We start from the raw sequence: 19,712 nt of genomic DNA on the forward strand, positions 1-19,712 counted from the left end.
GTTTCTTTCCTGTTTGACGTTGAATAAATTATTGTGTTGGACAAATATAAAGGAAAATTTGCGCAACTGATTGGACAGCAGTGACCCCTTTAAATACTTCGAGTGGCGTGTTTGTAACTTGTGTAACTGGCATTCGGAATGTTTATTTGGCATGCAAGTTTGAACGCCTATCGCATAAGTACTAAAGTAGGTAGTGGTATTTTAACGTGGTATATAATTGTGCTTTAAAAGGATGATTATTAATATCTGAGTCTATTGCGGATTTTTTTTATAAATAACCAGCGGTCCGACCTGGCTTCACCCGTAGCATATTGCACTCACGTATCACGTACAAGACATATCTAACGGTGATATTTAAAATCTAGGATATAATCTATATAAATATAAAAAAAAAATGAATCGCAAAATGTGTTGGTAAGCGCATAACTCGAGAACGGGTGGACCGATTTCGATAATTCTTTTTTTATTATATTCCTTGAAGTACCAGGATGGTTCTTATGTAGAGAAAACATAAATATGTACCACGGGCGAAGCCGGGGCGGACCGCTAGTATAAATATAAAAATGAAACCCGTTTCGCGTTGTCATGGCATCACGCGTGAACGGGTGGACCGATTTCGATAATTCTTTTTTTATTATATTCCTTGAAGTACGAGGATGGTTCTTATGTAGAGAAAACGTAAACATGTACTACGGGTGAAGCCGGGGCGGACCGCTAGTATAAAATAAAAGCTCATAGAATATTTATCTTAGAACGAAAAGTAGATAAATGGTGTATTTTATAACCTAGTATACACACTAAAGAAATACCAAAACCTGAAGAAAATATAAATGTTCGAATACCCGCCCACTCTTTAGAAAAATGAGCTCGCATACCACCTGCGGAGGAATGATTTATCACATGTACTTATATAATAATATGTTTGACCATTAATATATTTCTTATAAAATGTTTAGTATAACATGGTAGGTATATTAGAATTTTGTAAAAAATTGCCCTTTAAAATTGCCCTTCTATAATTATTTACAATAAATATGTACTTGCCTACTTTCTTTTTCTTTTTCTGGATAATATGTAAATCTCTTCTCTTTCCCTATTCAATGAATCAACAATTACATAAAAAAACTACTATCTTTATTTTATATCTCCTTTATAACAACAATTTTAGGAGCTTTCACATTTTGCAGTAAATATAATTTCCAAGTGAGTAATAAATAAGTTCACACAAAAGATTTGCACGCTGCAGTCTCTTGCGTGATAAAATTTTAAATTGTTTATCTCGGTTGTAAAGTGACAAAGTTTGTGAGTGTCACTTCAGCTGCGAAGTTGGTATGCTCGGTCGATACGGACGCCGTGTGCATACGGAGTTCGTGATATGGGTACTGGGGTGCCATGTCTTGAAGCAGTGTTAATTCCAGGGTAAAACGATAGAACTATTACTATAGGTCGTCTAGCCCCATCACTTTGCCACACTGGAATTAATACTGCTTTAATCCATACTATACTAATATTATAAATGCGAAAGTAACTCTGTCTGTCTGTCTGTTACTCAATCACGCCTAAACTACTGAACCAATTTTCATGAAATTTGGTATAGAGATATTTTGATACCTGATAAAAGACATAGGCTACATTTTATCCCGGGAAAATGACGCAATCCCGGAAATCCCACGGGAACGGGAACTATGCGGGTTTTCCTTTGACTGCACGGGCGAAGCCACGTGCGGAAACCTTGTACATTATAATAACACTTCTGGTGAAAGGAGTAGCAAAGAACATACTATTGTTGATAGATTTTTACTAAATAGTTAACCAAACCAAAATTATAATTACAAGTTCTCAGCATATTATAAAACTAGGTACGCAATTTGACGAACTTTGAATATTTGAAATCGTACAATTTGCCTGCCACTTACATACATAATAATATATAACAATGATAGTGGATAGAACGTATTGGAATTAAAGCACTTTCCATTTCGCTGAAGTAAGCAAAATAAAGCCTTGAAAAGTGACTTATCAACTTGTTAATTACTAGCTGTGTCTGCGATTTCGTTCGCGTGAAGTCGAGACGTGGTTTTTCACGTGAATTCTCCTGAATTCTCCGTTGCTGTAGCGTTTAAGTTTATAGATTCCACGAGATTAAGAATTTTCATTAAGAGTGCCCATGCAGAAGAGTTACACGTGATAACAGCTTTAGCATTTCATTATATAAGTGGTTAGATTTCCATTTTTTACAAATTAAAAAGGTTTCAGAAAAAACAACATGCGATAAATAATATATTCTTTAATATCAGCGACCTTATTTCACGCTTCTTTTGCAGTTTAAATAAAGTTGCCACGGTATTGTCCAACTGTAACAAGGTACAAGTCGAAAGCTAATCCAAGTAACTAAAGATGGTTTCCGCTCCCCAAGTAGTAAGCGCTTATCATACCCGGATCGTTAAGTGATCTCCCTCGCAATACATAGCTAGAATACAGGATCCCCCTCAAGAGTGGGGTACGTAAGCCGCGGGCTATCAGGTGCAGCCAACAAAGGAAATTTTGTTTATTACGCCCAACTAAATGTAAACAATGGGGATGAAGTTTTAATTGACGAATCGTGTTGAAGGCCAGGTATAGGTTTCATACCTCTAGTAAGTAATTGTTCTGAATGTCTAAATTAGAACTATAATTGTTAGATTACTTTTCATAATTGTAAAGTATACAGCTGAATTTGTATTTTACTTATGTATTGTAAAAATAAAGTATCTTTCGACCTTTCAACGTTTTGCTTTTGTTTTGATGTCAAAAGGTGATTTATCTTACTCAAGAATTGTCGAGGGTTTGTTTTAATAATTACCCTTACTAATTCAAATTACTAATTGAGCGGATACCCTCATTAAGAGAAAAAGGAGAATATCTTTTAGTAAATAAATAAAGGCCAGGTAGTTGATTTTGTAGGTATCGAATTTCATAAGATTACAGATAATTTACGAAAAAAACGGAAACCCATTACAGCTATCTTTCCCCATAATTTGTACCTACTATACCTAGCAAGTTCTCGTTACACGTCTGGAACAATGCGAGCCAATGGCGGCGTAATCGTGGAAATAATTACACGAGGTATCTGCCACTTGGCTGTAACTACACAGTACCTGGGGGACAGGTGTGCGGCTCCATTGTGACACGATACGAAGTTGAACTGGGCCGCACGTGACGTGACACGTTTTATTTGTGGTGGTAGTTGTAGGAATTGAAGAGAATTGTGATATTATTGGTTTTTATTCTGCATAAAAGTGGAAAACTATTTGAGTATCGAATCAAATTCAAACATTTTTGTGAACATAAATGTTATATTCACAGTATTACAAATGATAGAATATTTAGATAGAATTGAAACAACACAAAAGTACCACTTTTAGCATTAAATAGATTATTTGGCTACCAAACTCAATTAAGAATGTTAATGTGTAAAGATTTTGCAAATACGTGTTTACTGTTTACCTCCGTCTTTATGTACGCATGATAATTATTAATTATTATCGATTAGTTTTCTTTGTCTCTCTTACTGCTGAGTGTTGGCAAAAATAATAATATATGTTCCCAGTGAAAAAACAAACACTATAAAGAGGCATTTTCATGTATCTTTAGTTAATAAGATTTTTTTGTATTATACATCTCTGTCTTTGTCTCTGTATGTTTTCCAATAAAGAAAATAATAAATAATAATACGAGAATAACAAAAATCGTATCGTGTGTTAAAATGGATGCAAAAAATAACATGTAGATAAATCGTGGCTAGGCTTGCGCTTGACTAATTATAATGTATATCCTAACCGCGACTGGTATATCGTTATACCATGTATTAACTATGCGGTATTGGATAAAACATTACAGCTAATTGAAAATAAAGTTTCCTCATGTTCATTAGAAATTAGAATTTTTAAATGTTTAATTAATAATAGAATAATTATGAAAATCTCTATATTCCATAATGTGATATATACCTACACCGTGTGTGTATTGTGTGTCTGTGTTTGTAGTTCAGTGATCAAATTTGTTGGTTTTCACCAATTCCTGGCATAAAAGTCTAATGTCCTCTACATATAATCGATAGCAGGGACACTTTCCAAGCATTAATCAATACTTGCACTAGTTGTGTACACAACCGCAAACAAGCCACTGGTTTCCACATACCGTAGCACGTAGCTACGTATAATTGGGTTACATATCTCACGCTACAAGAGCGCTACGAGGTATCCATGTGTAATAAATACCATGCTACGAGTGCTACGCTATAGGCTACGCTCGTAGATGTGTAGCAGCGATTACAATGTTAGTCGGTTGGCTTACCCTGTGCCTGGAAGCTGTTTGCTTATTATTTACAGTATATGAACAGGCTTTGTACATAATATTTGGGGATAGTGAAAATATCCGAAGTAATGCCCAATTCGTGTATGTGTAGTTGTTTAGGCAGAAATAAAGACTTTCGTATTTCATGCAGTTCTACTCGTATGCTGTTAATACGTAACATGCGTTATTTTTTACAAAAACCTTTGAAATTGTAGTGTATGTGAGTGAAAGAGATGGAAGTATTATGTCATCTCTTGCGCACGTGCAACGGTGACACCGCTCACACAGCTCAGTTGGCTGCAGGCGGTCGGAGTGAGAGGTCGTGTGCGTCTAAGAGCCGATAATAGGGAAGGACATACACTACATTTTTGGCGACGAGGTAAATCGGGAATAAATGTAAGTAATTTTTTTTTTGATAATAAAAAAAAAATTACAAAACAAAAAAAAGGGAGGAAATAGGTGTGCTGTGATAACTATTGAACTAATTATATCCACAGTCGAGTTACATCGAAGGGAATATTAAAGTTAATAATAATATACACACATACCTATTTTCATTATGATATTTTGTGCCGCTTACATAAAAAAAAAATATCCGCACAAAGTAGATAAATAACATGTGCGTGCCTTTCGAGAGGCCTCCGGCCTCCGCGCCGTAGAAAACGAAGGTTTCGTTTTCATAAAGATTTAGCAAAACCTCTTAAATAATTGTAGCCAGAAGGATAAAGTAGGTGTTGTCAATTGTTTCTCGTATACATAACTACACTGATACCAATGCATACGCGGGCTGTCTTTATTGCTCGAGCGTATGGTGCCTGTTTGATAAATACACTGTACAGTGTACGGGTATACAGCTAGCGTCGTCCAGTATATGTACTCACGTAGTCATGCATAGGACTGTAACTGCGTTATGCGAGACTAAATGTGATATTTTGTTTAGTCGAGGCTGTAGATTATTATTTTGGGACATTTGTTTACATATAAATTTATTGATACTGATATGTAAAAACCTGCTTAAAGGATTGGTTAAACATGATTAAATGAGCTAAGAAGGTTCGATTCCCTATCAGCTCAGAATAGATTTGTCTGGTTACAAAAATATAATTATACCAAATACCCACTTATATCTTATTTAATTACTCGATGTGAAGTTGCATGAGTATTATTTAAGATTATTCATTATTGCATAAAGAATTAATTAATGGTTATCATGCAAGGAACGTAAGTTTCCTGGACAGGCTAATATAGTAACATTATGGAAGTTCATGTAAGTCGATGTATGTGTTTCGATGGTGATGTGGACCACGACAAGGGATTTCTAAAGTTGTTGTTGTTAAGCTATAATGTTACAAGATGAAGCCTGACAAAAAAAAAATGTTGTGTGGTTTTATGAAACCACGGTAAAAGTGAAACTGTTCGAACGGTTCCGAACACTGCTTTATACCTACTCGGCAGCCGACCGTCACGCGACATGCGCTACACAGACCAAAAAGTTTGAGACGATGTAATAAAAGTTTCACTTTAAAAAGGGTAACGCCCGTGTACGTAATTTGTACTGTGTTACCAGATAATGCCTGGTGGTCAAGAAAAATCGGTGACGCCCGTGTGTATTTTATAATGTTATACCAGATGATGCCTGGTGGTGCAAAAAACAAAAATCGGGTGACGCCCGTGTGTATTTTATAATGTTATACCAGATGATGCCTGGTGGTGCAAAAACAAAAATCGGGTGACGCCCGTGTGTACTTTGTAATTTTATACCAAATGATGCCTGGTAGTCGTAATATAATTACAATACAGGTGATGCCTGTAGTGATGTGATACGGGTGATGCTCGTATAAAATGTTTATATTTTGGGTGATGCCCCTATTGCGAATTCATGCACTTAAATACGCGATCTTAAAAAAAAAAAGTGATAGTTCGTCACCATTTCACAGTGAAGTATTGTTCGTAAGATAGATTGTATCTTCGAAATTACTTACGGTTAGTATTGATATCCAAATAAAAAATGGAATAATACAATTTTTAAGAGCATACAGTAAATACTAAAATATTTACAGTAGATTTTATTATTCTTATCTAAAAGTGACTTAATATTTTCATAATTTCATAGCAGATTTTGTTAAACAACGAAAGAATAATCATAATGATAACAATACCTAAAATATCTGCGATAGGTATTGCACATCCGACAACTATAAAGTTAGACAGGTTAAGTGATAATATAATAATGATAAACAGGGTAAGGTAATAAAACAATGAATATTCGAAAACAAAAATAAATGGAATGAGAGACATACAGAGTAGTCTCAATATTCATTATTTCAAACTACCCACCTGGCAGACGTTGTAATGCTCTTTCGCCTTTTATCGGTTCGTTAAACGAATTGGAACATGAATATTATCCGAATTGGTCGAGCCGATACGCTGCGTGCCGAGGTTTGAGTTTTACACTTAGCAACATATTTGGCTATTCATTTTTATTGTATATACTATGTGGCGTTGTAGGTGAGGTGGAAACAAAAAAATAATCATGAGAACTAGATACTCACCATACAGTCGGCAATTAATTTAGTTATTTAATAAAATAAAATACAAATATCAGTAACAATAAGGGTCGTGGTGTGCCTAGGTCCAAACCCTCCGGTAGGGCTCTTACTGATATAGGTGGACGTAAGATGGAGTGCGCGTCTCGTTGCGAATGCTAGGCGGTAGGGTGTCTTTAGGGTTGGTCGCTGAATTCCTTCAACAGGAATTAAGGAGCCGAAGCAAGCAAGATGTAGAAGGATTTCCTCAGCGGCAATCGTAGCAATGTCGTAGTACTACTGAAGATGGGTCTTAAGCGGTATGTAGCAGCGTATGAGGTTCCTTATCGGAACGTGGCAAGGACGCGACAATTCCCTGCGCGGGAACGTTGCGGGTATGTAGAAGCTTTCTAAACGGAACGTAGCAGTAGCATAACACCACTCTCTCAGCGGAAATGTAGCACCCCGGTTTGGGGTTAGGTATAACACACTGTTAATCATTACATGTTGGAACGTTGAAAACGACTTTTACGTAATTTATACAATAATATACCGTGAAAGACAAAAGTTGGACAATAGACAGTTGGCATAAAATATGAATCGTTAATTGTTAATAACTAGCAAACCTGGCGAAGTCCGTTTCGCACCAGAGACACCTTTTCCTTGTTATAAACCTCACGGAGCCCGAGACCTTTCCAACGAGTGCAAAGCCGTGGAAATCGGTTCGTGCGTTCTGGAGTTGTAGCGTCAGGAAGGAAAACCCGACTTATTTTTATATAGTAGATTACTTTGATAGATAGTGTACAGTGACAAACAACCTGTCAAATATACACTTGAAATTTTTAGATAGATAATAAAGGTCAATTTCAAGACGAACATTTAATGTAAAATAAAAAATGGATCATAACCACATCATACCGCAAATATTGGTATATGCAAGGTATATGTAAGAACCATGGTAAAATCATACACCATGTGCATCTAGTTATTACTATATTAATAACGAACGACTGTTTTTAATTAAAAAACACCAATTTTATAATAGACGAGAAAATCAGCAACACAAACATCAACGTGAATAGTATTATAAAAGTCAATACACTAATAATTTTATTTACAAGTTTAAAAAGTTATTAAGAATTTAATAAGATTTACAACGTAGTAATTCATATAAAATCCAAGTTTTAATGGTGGTTTGTAAGACTGGTCTGATTTCATATTCATAAAGTAGGTACTTACGTAATACATCTTTTAAGAGCTCATCTTTTGAACATTAAATATCGCACCTAATGCATTAACACCGCTGCGAAAAAATAATGGATATCGTACTAGATTGAATAAAAGATTATCAATTAAGAAATACGGTAAAGATTTCTTGTCAAAGCAAAAAAAAAATGTATTATCGCGAAAAGGTCACCATTCGTGCATTAGTCAGAATATAAATTCCAAGTATTAATCTCTACAATATTGAGGTGTATTGATTTCGAAATGCAAAATTGAATATTGTAAATTCAAGTTAATTACTTAATTTATGCAAATACTTATATAGTTATAGGAAAACAAAGTTTTTATTGATTGTTACAGTTAAATTTGTATTACTGATTGTTACAGTTAAATTTGTATTACTGATTGTTACAGTTAACATTGTACAGTTAAAAAAAAATATGTATCCAACTACTTATTTTCAGACCATTAATGTGTGATTAATGTCTAGCCATTATTATTGTCATTAAGTTATATTCTTTTTCTTTTTCAAGTGGCTATTAAGTTGTCAGTAATACAAATACAAATGTTATCATAAGTAACAAATAAAAAAAGTCATCAACAAAATGATACATTTTGATTCGTTTTAGGTTCGTTACATTAATGGAATTTTAAATACCTATGTGTTATTAATGTAATAATCATACAATGAACAACACCGCGTGTGTGTTGAGGTTACAATAAGAAGTATAAAAAAAAGTAATACATTATTAATCACGCTTTACTAAATATTCATTATTGTATTGTCAATAAATTGTTGTAATATTGTCACTGAAGTTAAATCTGTACGGTTTGGGTAGGTCATAAGCGAATCGAAAAGAATCGGTTGCATACAGTCATACGAACATACAGGTGAAGCTAAAAACGGTTCAATAGAAGTCAATGGCACAGTATAGTATGATATTGTACTGTTGCAGAGCAAGCTCCACTAAGACTATAATTCTGTCAGAGTGGTTTATACCCAAAAGTTGGTATTTAAATAATCGATAATTATGAACCTTAACGTTGTAATACTATGTATCTGTATGAATTAAATATATTTAATGCGCTATAAAAAAGGCTGCCACTTTCTAGCCTCTAAACTATCACCCAAAAATATATCATAAATCGCTTTATTGCGATATGAAAGAGAGACGGACAAACGAATAAATAAACAAATCTTCCTTGTGCCTAAGGATCATATGATAAGTTGTTGTTGCTTAAATAAGAATAAATAATGAACCAATTAATGTTTGGTTACAATTCTGCCGTATAATATTTATTATATTATTTAGGGTACAGATATATACATATTATATTACATTCCGATTTTATTAGGTATATTGAATTAAAATCGGAACATATATTGTTTTAGTAACGAAGTACATATACAGAATATAGATATTAAATAATAACCGAGCATTTAATTATGTACCCAGTCTATAGGCATTTCACTTGGTAATAATTCGGTTTGCAGCTATCGTTTATTAATAATTTTAATATGTGGGAAAACAGTGGTTACTTAGATGGTGCAGATGCCGGTGCAGGTAAAGTGAATTAAATTATGCGTCAGGAGAAGCAGCATTCACCTCTTCTAAATGACCTGGAGTGCAGGTCATGATAAATAGTGAGTGCAACATATCAACAAGGTAGTGCAATAGTCATGTAAGGAAAAAATAAAACAGGTTAAGTACAGTACAGGTACAGAACAGGTACAGAACAGGTACAGTACAGGTACAGTACAGGTACAGTTAGTCAAAAGTATAGTTAAGTTACAGAAGGAACATTAAGTTACTGAAAACGATTTCGTCCCATTGGTTAATAAATAAATAATGACTTAATAAACTTAAATATAAGTATACAACTTATTCATGATAGATTGTCGTATACTTGAATAAATTGTCATTATTGTTATTATAAATACCTATGTAAGATGTTACATTTCTATGATTTTGAAGGAGCGACTATATGCCTATATATTATTGCCGGCTCTTCTCTGTTGAGGCGGCTTTCCGAACCAGTGGTAAATTCATATTTTGTCCTTAAACGAAACGTTTTAAACGTTTCTGGACGAGGTATGGTTGATGAATGAAGGTTTGAGTTTGAAAAAATTATTAATTAATATCGATTTGAATACATATATTGTAAAAATTATTATAATTTTGAATATACATATACTTAATGGAAAAAAAAGAAAAAAAAATGAAAAGGAGAGATGTTGCATATAGATAGAATTATATTACTAGGCCAGGTGACACATTCTACTCTATCGCTGGTATGGAGCGGACCCTGAGCTGTGTTTACTAACTGATACTTGACTGATACTGGTGCTTAGGTATAGACTAGAATAGAAGCATGCATATAACATACCCGAATAGAACATAATATTTTATTTAATAAAATTAATTGAAAAAATTAAAAATTTCTAAAATAAAGGAGGGATGTAGTGTATGTGAGTGAAAGAGATGGAAGTATTATGTCATCTCTTGCGCACGTGCAACGGTGACACCGCTCACACAGCTCAGTTGGCTGCAGGCGGTCGGAGTGAGAGGTCGTGTGCGTCTAAGAGCCGATAATAGGGAAGGACATACACTACAGAAATGCTAGGGAAGCCTATAGTAAATGAAAGAAAAGGCCTACATCACGAATAAAAGCAAAAACTTCATCATCACTTTATTCTACTTTTACTAACTACGATTACTCATTATTAAAAATAATTCAAGCATACAGCAGACCCGTTCTTTATTATATTCGTTCCTCAAAGTTTAACCTAATCATGTTGTATTTTTCTTTCGTGGTAATGAAGTTCGCTAGTAGTGGCTTATTTTAGGTTAATTATTTGACGTTTCTATTTTGTTTGCACCATATTTTCCAAGTCCTACTGTTTCCTGTTATTTGCAACTGTATTTTTTTCGTCAGGCCCGCCGCGCCGTTTCGTCTGATTGTTGGAGTATTTATCGGTGTGATGTTTTGTTCTTGTATTTGTGTTAACATTATTAGATTAAGGTCAATAGATATTCTTTATATACAAAAATACTAGCAGTCCGCCCCGGCTTCGCCCGTGGTACCTACATGTTTAAACTATCCTATCTCTCAAGTTGGATCGAACTGCACATGGTGTGCGAATTTTATTATAATCGGTTAAGTGGTTTAGGAGTCCATTGAGGACAAACATTGTGACACGAGATTTATATATATTAAGATTTATCGAATGCCATATAATTTGCTCTAATAATAATAAATGTAATGCAATAAAACCTGACAAAAGAAAAATTGTGTATTAAACGAAATAAATTGATGTGGTCATTAATTTATGTGTTACCTATTCAAATATTTTCCCAAGTAACCAGTCAGTATAAAGTCGTTTCTATTATAAAGGCTTAAAACGTATGCCAAAAGATACATTAAGTGGGCGCCTCTAACCGTCCTACATAATTCGGGAGTGTCCTTCGTCATTCCCAATGTTTTGTGGCCGGCTTGACAACTGTAAAATATTAGCTCGGCTCCCCCGGGCGGGGGAATATGGGCTTTTGATGCGGGCAAACTTTTGTGAAAAGTTTTGTGTTTCAAGTCGTTACGTAAGGTTCGTTCAAGTGTATAAATGTAGTTTCGGAGTTTATTTTTGTTATGAATTTACTATAAGAGAGACGTTTTAGAGTGGTATGATTTTGAGGGCCGATTTTTCAATCCTTGGATAAAACTTATTCGTCGAATAATGTAAACTACCATTTTAAAAACGTATTCTAATTGCCCGTATTTGACAGTCTAGTGACGTTTTAATATTATCTTGTAATACTTTATTGGACGGATAAATTTTAACAAAGCATTGAAAAATCGGCCCTAAATGACTTTAGACTGTGAGCTAATCTTACTCCTTAGATAAATATATTTATCTAAGTAACTCCTAACATTGGCTTGCTTGCTAAATTGTGAGTAGCGAGAGAGTACCGAAATTGTTAAGATAAATACATTTGAGCCTGTTAATAATTCTCAATATCAAAACTCAAATTTTACTGGTTGATGTAATCGTTAGCAACGCGTCTGCAAGAAGCCATTTTTTATTCAACGTGACGGCGCCAAAGTTAAGGGTCACGGGGATGTCAGCTGCTTAACGTCAAAGTAATGTTGCCAGAAAATTCTTGAGAGAAGTTAGTTGTATGCAGATCACGTAATCTCGTGATTGTAGCAATTTTCATCTCCCATTTATACATGCAAGTTTATATTCGACAAGATTTTTATGTCTTTCTGTAAAATACATCTATCTGCATTTAAAATCCACCCAGGATCTTCAACAAATCGATTTACAAGGTAACTATTTAGAGATTGTAAATCGATTTGTTGTAGACAGAATTACTATAATAACAATATCACAATATTTCTACTTTCTGATAATTGTTTGTTTTTTATGTCTCTAAAATCCGTGTATCGTCATAAAAAAATTATCTATAACTTTAAGTGATAGATATATTACTAACTAGCTTACCGCCAGCGGCTTCGCTCGCTTTGTCTAAAACCTAATAAATTATATACTAAAACCTTCCTCATGAATCACTCTATCTATTAAAAAAACCGCATCAAAATCTTTTTGTTACTTTTAAAGATTTAAGCATACAAAGGGACAGAGAAAGCGACTTTGTTTTATACTATGTAGTGGTACATTATCACACTACAGTGCCACAAACTTATCTGACCCGGTGGCAAAAACTGGAACTACGTGCCGCCATTTTGAAATGTCACATTTTCACAGACTTTTCATACGAAATATTTTGTTTATATAAAAGAAAGCGACATCAGTGACACCTGTCACCGGGTCAGATAAGTTTGTGGCACTATACCACTCAATTTCTACAGAATGATCACACTATCAATACCACAATATTTCCACAGAGATACAAGATAACAAAGGCAAGTCTAGACAGACGCTCTGACAGTGACGCATGGAACGTGTGGAACCTAGATGGCCAATAATAGTAAATTGTCTGAGAACGTTTTAAAATGTATTCCGACATTTTTGTAAAATGGCGCTCGGATTCGAGGGTTGTGTATGTGCTGGTTGGGGTTATGGCGGTTGAATATTGTTTATTGTGATTGTATGATTGTATATTTTTAGAAAGTTGTTAGGTTTTTCCATAAAAGTATGTATATTGCGTTGAATTAATACATAATTTTTAAATAATATATTTTATAGTTTCAAACTATTCCATAACGTATACTATATGAATTATATTATGATGTGATTTATTACTTATTTTGTATATTTTTAACATATTTAAAAAGTTAATAATCATGTTCTTTGAAGCGAAATAATTTTCTTTCACCTCGAATTTAGTTTGAAACACTTTAATAAGCGTATATTTAGTAACTGCACACCAAGTACGAAAGTTTTCCGGCAGGACTCGAGAGGAAATAAGTACGTAACTTAAATATTCGAAACTTCTCTTAAAGGCTTTAATTTCCTTCTTGACTGCCATTGAGGCTAGTACTTAGTACTTACTTAGTACACAAAACTTCAACTTAGAACGTTGGTATTTGAAGTTTTAAATTAAAATTCATTAGTTGGGGTGGAACTGTCAAGCTAAGTTATAAATTTATAATTTACAATTACAATTTATCTGCCTTATGATCTTGTTTAACTTAAGTTTTATTGAAATTTCGATTATACAATTTTACTCCTTTAGTATCTACAAGACTTCTGTCTGGTTCTGTACATGTATAAATAAATTAATGTTTCAATTTTAAACCATAAATTGCGATGGTTTAGAAATAAAACAAATTTATTGGTACCTCCTTCCAAAGCGGTTGAGGTTCTAATGTCCATTGTCCACATATCTATGCGTGGAATAAAAAGTGGAATAAACATTTACATAAATTATATTTAAAGACATCTAGTTTTATAGAAGGTATCGAATTTTAGATCTGTGACCAATTTTAAAAACACGTGCCATGTAGCCACTTTTCACAGTGCACAAACAAGTGACCTTTAACACAAAATATGTTTCGATCTTGACACGTTCTGAACAGTTTCTCAGCTGTTCAAGATTTCTATTCTCAAGGTGAGACAACCGCCCCATTGTCTAGACCGGTGGCGCCATGATTGGACGCTTTCGGTTGTCTATCGTGGGACTATTTGTTCTTATTAAACTTCAGTTTGATTTAGGGTGTTTATGAGAAATGACGGGATTCTTTGAGAGGTCGTGTTGTATTCGTTGCTAAGTAGATTGTGATTAGAAAAGGAAAGGGTAATAGTTAGGTTTCGATTGCAGTAAAGGGTTTATTTTAAATGTTTTCCGTTTTATAAACGTTAGATTCATAAAAAGGAAGTTCGCAGTGAGCAACCAATTACAGTTTGTGTAAAAATAAATACGATTTTCGCATTTTAAAAGTAGCATTTTACATAACGTTGCTATTAATTTCACATTTTGATGAATAAAATAGAGCACACAATTCAACGTTGTAGCATAACACGAAATAGCACTATTATATTTTACCGCAAACAAGTAAGTGCTTCCGTTGCCAACCGTACAGGAGAAGAAAATCTAAATTTATGTGAACACTAGGTGTCCCGGCAAACTCTATTCTGCCTTACTCTTATCACTTAGAGGTAGGTCTTAGGGGTATGAAAAATAGATGTTGGCAGCCGTTGCAGAGGAGTATGGTAACTAACTTAATAGAGAAGATAGAATATAGAGATAGAGATACAAATTATTAATATGTATTTTTCGTTTTACCCTATACCGATAAAGTTCCAAATAAAAGTTAAATCTGCCTAAAATGTCTGTATTACCAAAGTCGCCTCAAAAAAAAAGTCTAGTAGTGTCACAAAGCGACGTAGGGACATTGTAACCCCAAGTTATAAAATCCGTACAAATCGCAACTAGTACATACGCAAACTTGCCCATTGACACACGCGAGGGTGTTCACCCCAATATTGATTAGGTGTTCGCTGACGTCACCGTTCGCATGTCCGGTACGCACCCGAGATGGTTTTTAGTCAGTGATTATTATAAACTAGCTATGCTCGGCGGTTTCACCCGCATTGCTCCGATCTTGTTGGTCGTAGCGTGATGATATTATAGCCTATAGCCTTCCTCGATAAATGGGGTATCTAACACCGAAAGAATTTTTCAAATCGGAATAGTAGCGCGGAGCAGCTAGTAATTTATAAATTCACTATTGCTACTTTGCGAAAAATATTCTTCGAAAATATTCTGAACATTCTGAAGTTTCTGTAAGTAACATTAAAATAAGCAATAGCTTCGCAACAAACCAAATGCAAACAGTTCACGGTGGTGACAATGAAAACATTTGCTAAGGGTTACATTACAGACACCCCCATTACAGGGGCTCGTCTTGTAAAGACAGGATAGATCGAACTGTATCAATAGGTAGTCAGAATTCAAATAAGTTAACAGTTGAATGAATAATGATTTATGAACGTTTGACATACTTAGGGCCGATTTTTCAATCCCGAGATAAACAGTCTAATAACTACCCGTCGAATAGATTTATTCAATTATTTATCTAACTCATAACGGCTCGCCTATTTTTCAATCGTGATTTATTTGATGAATAACTATCTGACCAAATATTTCCATATTGGCAGCTCTGCTCTCGGAGTGGCGAAACAAACATATTAAATTAGTCAGGTTAGAGCGGGATAGAGTCAACTCTTGCAATTTGTCAACAACCGTCATTATGACTCACGTCAGGAGTGCACTTGTCTTCTATGATTGTTGATTGTTGTTTTGATTCAAGTAAAGAGTTTGGTTAAATTTGTGTTTCAATTTATATATTTTACGATGGAAACGACATACTTAAAGGCAGCGTTCGGCAAATTTTCAATGGCATGGTCATCAGTACTATCAAAAACATCAATTTCAATATGATTTTAATTGATAATAATTATATAGAAAGAGGTTTAATTGTTAATAATTCTACGCTCTATGTTATGACATACGAAAATATCCCAAATTTGACGCGTCAGTTGTCAACTCAAACGCCTAACCGTCGAATAGCGCGCTATCTGGCCGTTGGAGCGGCAAATAGATTTATTCCTCAAATAACGTAGTTATTCGATAGATAAGTCCTATTCGTCTATTGAAAAATTGAATATTTTGTTAACTGAAGAATAAAGTCTATCTAGCTGTTTATCTGGGCATTGAAAAATCGGCCCTTATTCTGGTTTTGTTTTGAAAGCAATAAAGCATACAACGATCTCGACCTAATTAATACATAAAAACATTTCCAATAGCGAACGTAATTGTTGAACTATACTTTCAAAAACTGCACCATAGCTGATGCATTTTGTAGCCCACTTATAACTCATTGACGTTCATTAAACAGCAATGAAAAGAAAACAAGGTTTTTCATTCGCATTCCGGTTGCAAATTAATTGACATAATGCCTTTTTGCTTTCGGATTTAAGCCTTTCGAAGCTTTTTATTTTATTTCGCGAGGACGCGCTGAGCACCGTCGGTACTCGGTACGTAGAAATTTTTTACTCATTATTTATTTTTATTTGCGATTTTTGAAGTAGGTTTTATTTATGAGGGTTCTGTTGTATCGTTAGCGGACTTACATTTTTACATAAAATAATACACGTGTAATCTGCAATGGTGATTGAGTCAAGGTAATGTTATATGCAGTGCAGGAATGCGAATGAAGCCACGGGTAGTTTTGAATAGTAGTAGGACATAGCAAGGTTATATCTAAATCTAATCTAAATACTATTATAAAGGCGAAAGTTTGTATGGATGTATGGATGTATGGATGTATGGATGTATGGATGTATGGATGTATGGATGTTTGTTACTCTTTCACGTAAAAACTACTGAACCGATTACAATGAAATTTAGCACACATATAGAGGGTAACTTGGATTAACACATAGGATAGGTTTTATCCCGGAAATCCCACGGGAACGGGAACTATGCGGGTTTTCCTTTGAAAACGCGGGCGAAGCCGCGGGCGGAAATCTGTACTAGATTTCCATTATTATAGAAACTTATCAGAATCGCTTTTTGATAATGAATTTTTCAAGTTAAAACTATTAATTATGGAATAATAACTCCTCATCCAAATTAAACGAAAATGTATCCGACGAAAACGCATTTGTCCTACCAACATAAAGAAAAAAAAATTATTATCAAATTATTTCGTTCTTTAGATAAGAACCAAAATAAAATTTTATACGTTCGTAACTAATTGGAACAAACTTCTATAAATAGTTCAGAATAATACATTAATTACAAGTTCAGTAAATCATAACGATTGCGTGATCGGCTCACATTAGCTTTTTCACCTATATGCCATTACTCCTTGTTGCTTTAACGGTATTGCTTTAGTTTAAAGATCATTATTATATGATTAAGAAACCCGTTGTTTTAGGATCAGGAAATTTACAATATTTTAATTAAATTAAGATTTATTATCTACTGTTTTCGCCAGTGGTAAGCGCCTTATCTAAAACTTAAAAAATTATAAACTCAAACATTTATTTATTCAATTAGACTTCTTCTAGAAGCACTTTTGAAACGTTATTACAAATTTTTAACATTTACCACACGTTCGGAAAGCTATCTACGGAGAAGAACCGGCATGAAACTCCATAGTTGCTCTTTTAAATAATGTCCGTTTTATAATATACTGAAACCGTCTTCGAGAACTACTCTATCTGTTTAAAAAGTGCATCAAAATTATTTGTAAATCTGTGAAGCTATATGCATAGGGATAGACATATACAAAAAGAGGAAGCGATATTGTTTTATATTATGTAGCGAAGTGATGTTTTCTATCGTATATGATGTCGTATGTTTTTATTTTAGAAGCTCATGAATAGGTTATTAAAGCATACATATGAGTTTCATAGATATTTGAGATTCTAAGTAACCCCTCATTAAAATGTAATTGTCCCATTGAGTTCTCCCTTTCCCATTAAGAGCAAGAAATATGAGCACGAGCTATCCGTGTTTGTATTATAATATAATATTGATGGAATAGAGAAGTGCATTAGTGCATGTATACTGAGCCATACAATATAATGTTTATTTATTTATTAACTAGTGGTCCGCCCCGGCTTCGCCCGTGGTACATATTTCGCAATAAAATGTAGCCTATGTCCTTTCTCGGGTATCAAAATATCTCCATACCAAATTTCATGCAAATTGGTTCAGTAGTTTAGGCGTGATTGAGTAACAGACAGACAGACAGAGTTACTTTCGCATTTATAATATTAGTATGGATGTATGGTAAACAAATATAATTTAATGTATAGTATAAAGCAAAGTCGCTTCCCGCGTCTGTCTGTATGTATGCGGTTAGATCTTTAAAACTGAACAACGAATATTGATGCAGTTTTTTTTTTTTAATATAGGGATAATAAATAAATATAGGGTTAGAGGAAGGTTTAAGTGTACCGTTTATTAGGTTTTTAGACAAAGGGGGCGAAGCCGTGGGCGGTAAGCTAGTCAAGTATAAATCTTTATCTAATTTTAAAAACAAAACGTTTTGAACGCTCAACACGATTCGCTGAGAGATTTCATCCAATTAGCTATTGTCTGCAATGTCGAGTGCATTGCCTCGGATAAAAATATTAAATAGAAATACTAGTAGGTGATATCACTATTTATTTTCATTTGTCATTGTTTACTCGGGTAGTTGCATTACAGATATTACAAAACCTACGTCCTATTTCTTATTGTATTCATTAATTAAAATAAGGAATATAATTGTTTGCATTATTTTAAGAAAATCACCATTAAAAAAGAATTTCAATCTGAATAAAATAGACAATGTTGTCTTATAAAAACTCGTGAAAAATTTCCAACAACGAATTCTTTCCGTTAATTGAGACGAGAGAAGTGCTATTTTAAATTCAATTCATTATTCTTCGGCTTAACCCTCGGGTGCACGGAAGTTTGAAACTAAAACCAAAGCATTAACGATTATAATTGCATGAATTGACAGACGGTGTAATGTTAGCGCAACGTGCTTACAAATATGGTAGTTAATTACTTGTAATAAAGTCTATATTCGTGGGACGCGCTCTGTAGTGTCGTATGCTAGAATAGGGTTGTCCAAGCTATACAAATTTGAAGTCTATTATATCTGGCTAGCGAGTGACGTGAATTCATGCATAGTTCGCTCGATGACATAGACCTCGCTTTCATGGCTGCTACGTCAAATGTTTTGGTAAAATATATTTTAACAATATTGAGAGAGAAATTGAGAACATAACATTGCATGAGATACTAACTACCGTGAAAAATTAAACGAACGTGTCTGTTTGACAAATGAGAGATATCCAATCCATACTAATATTATAAATGCGAAAGTAACTCTGTCTGTCTGTCTGTTACTCAATCATGCCTCAACTACTGAACCAATTTGCATGAAATTTGGTATACAGATATTTTGATACCCGAGAAAGGACATAGGATAGGTTTTATCCCGGAAATCCTACGGGAACGGGTTTTTCTTTGAAAACGCGGGTGAAGCCGCGGGCGGAAAGCTAGTTCTTAATATAAGAGAAATTAGTGATATTTTATACATATAATAATCTGTGACTTCAGAAATTTTCGGCAATGATTACATAAACTGTTGAAGATCTAG

General features: G+C 34.1%; 1 protein-coding gene across 3 annotated transcripts in view; it reads left to right on the forward strand.

Moving 5' to 3' along the window:
- The window catches only part of bsk (mitogen-activated protein kinase dJNK), a 91,462-nt gene that overhangs the window by 11,018 nt on the left and 60,732 nt on the right, over positions 1-19,712 (forward strand). The window lies entirely within an intron of this gene.

Source organism: Colias philodice, chromosome 17 (genome assembly GCF_061535455.1).
Source record: "Colias philodice isolate Cphi_HAF_F1 chromosome 17, ilColPhil1 Martin Lab GWU primary, whole genome shotgun sequence".
NCBI classification, from domain to species: Eukaryota; Metazoa; Arthropoda; class Insecta; order Lepidoptera; family Pieridae; genus Colias; species Colias philodice.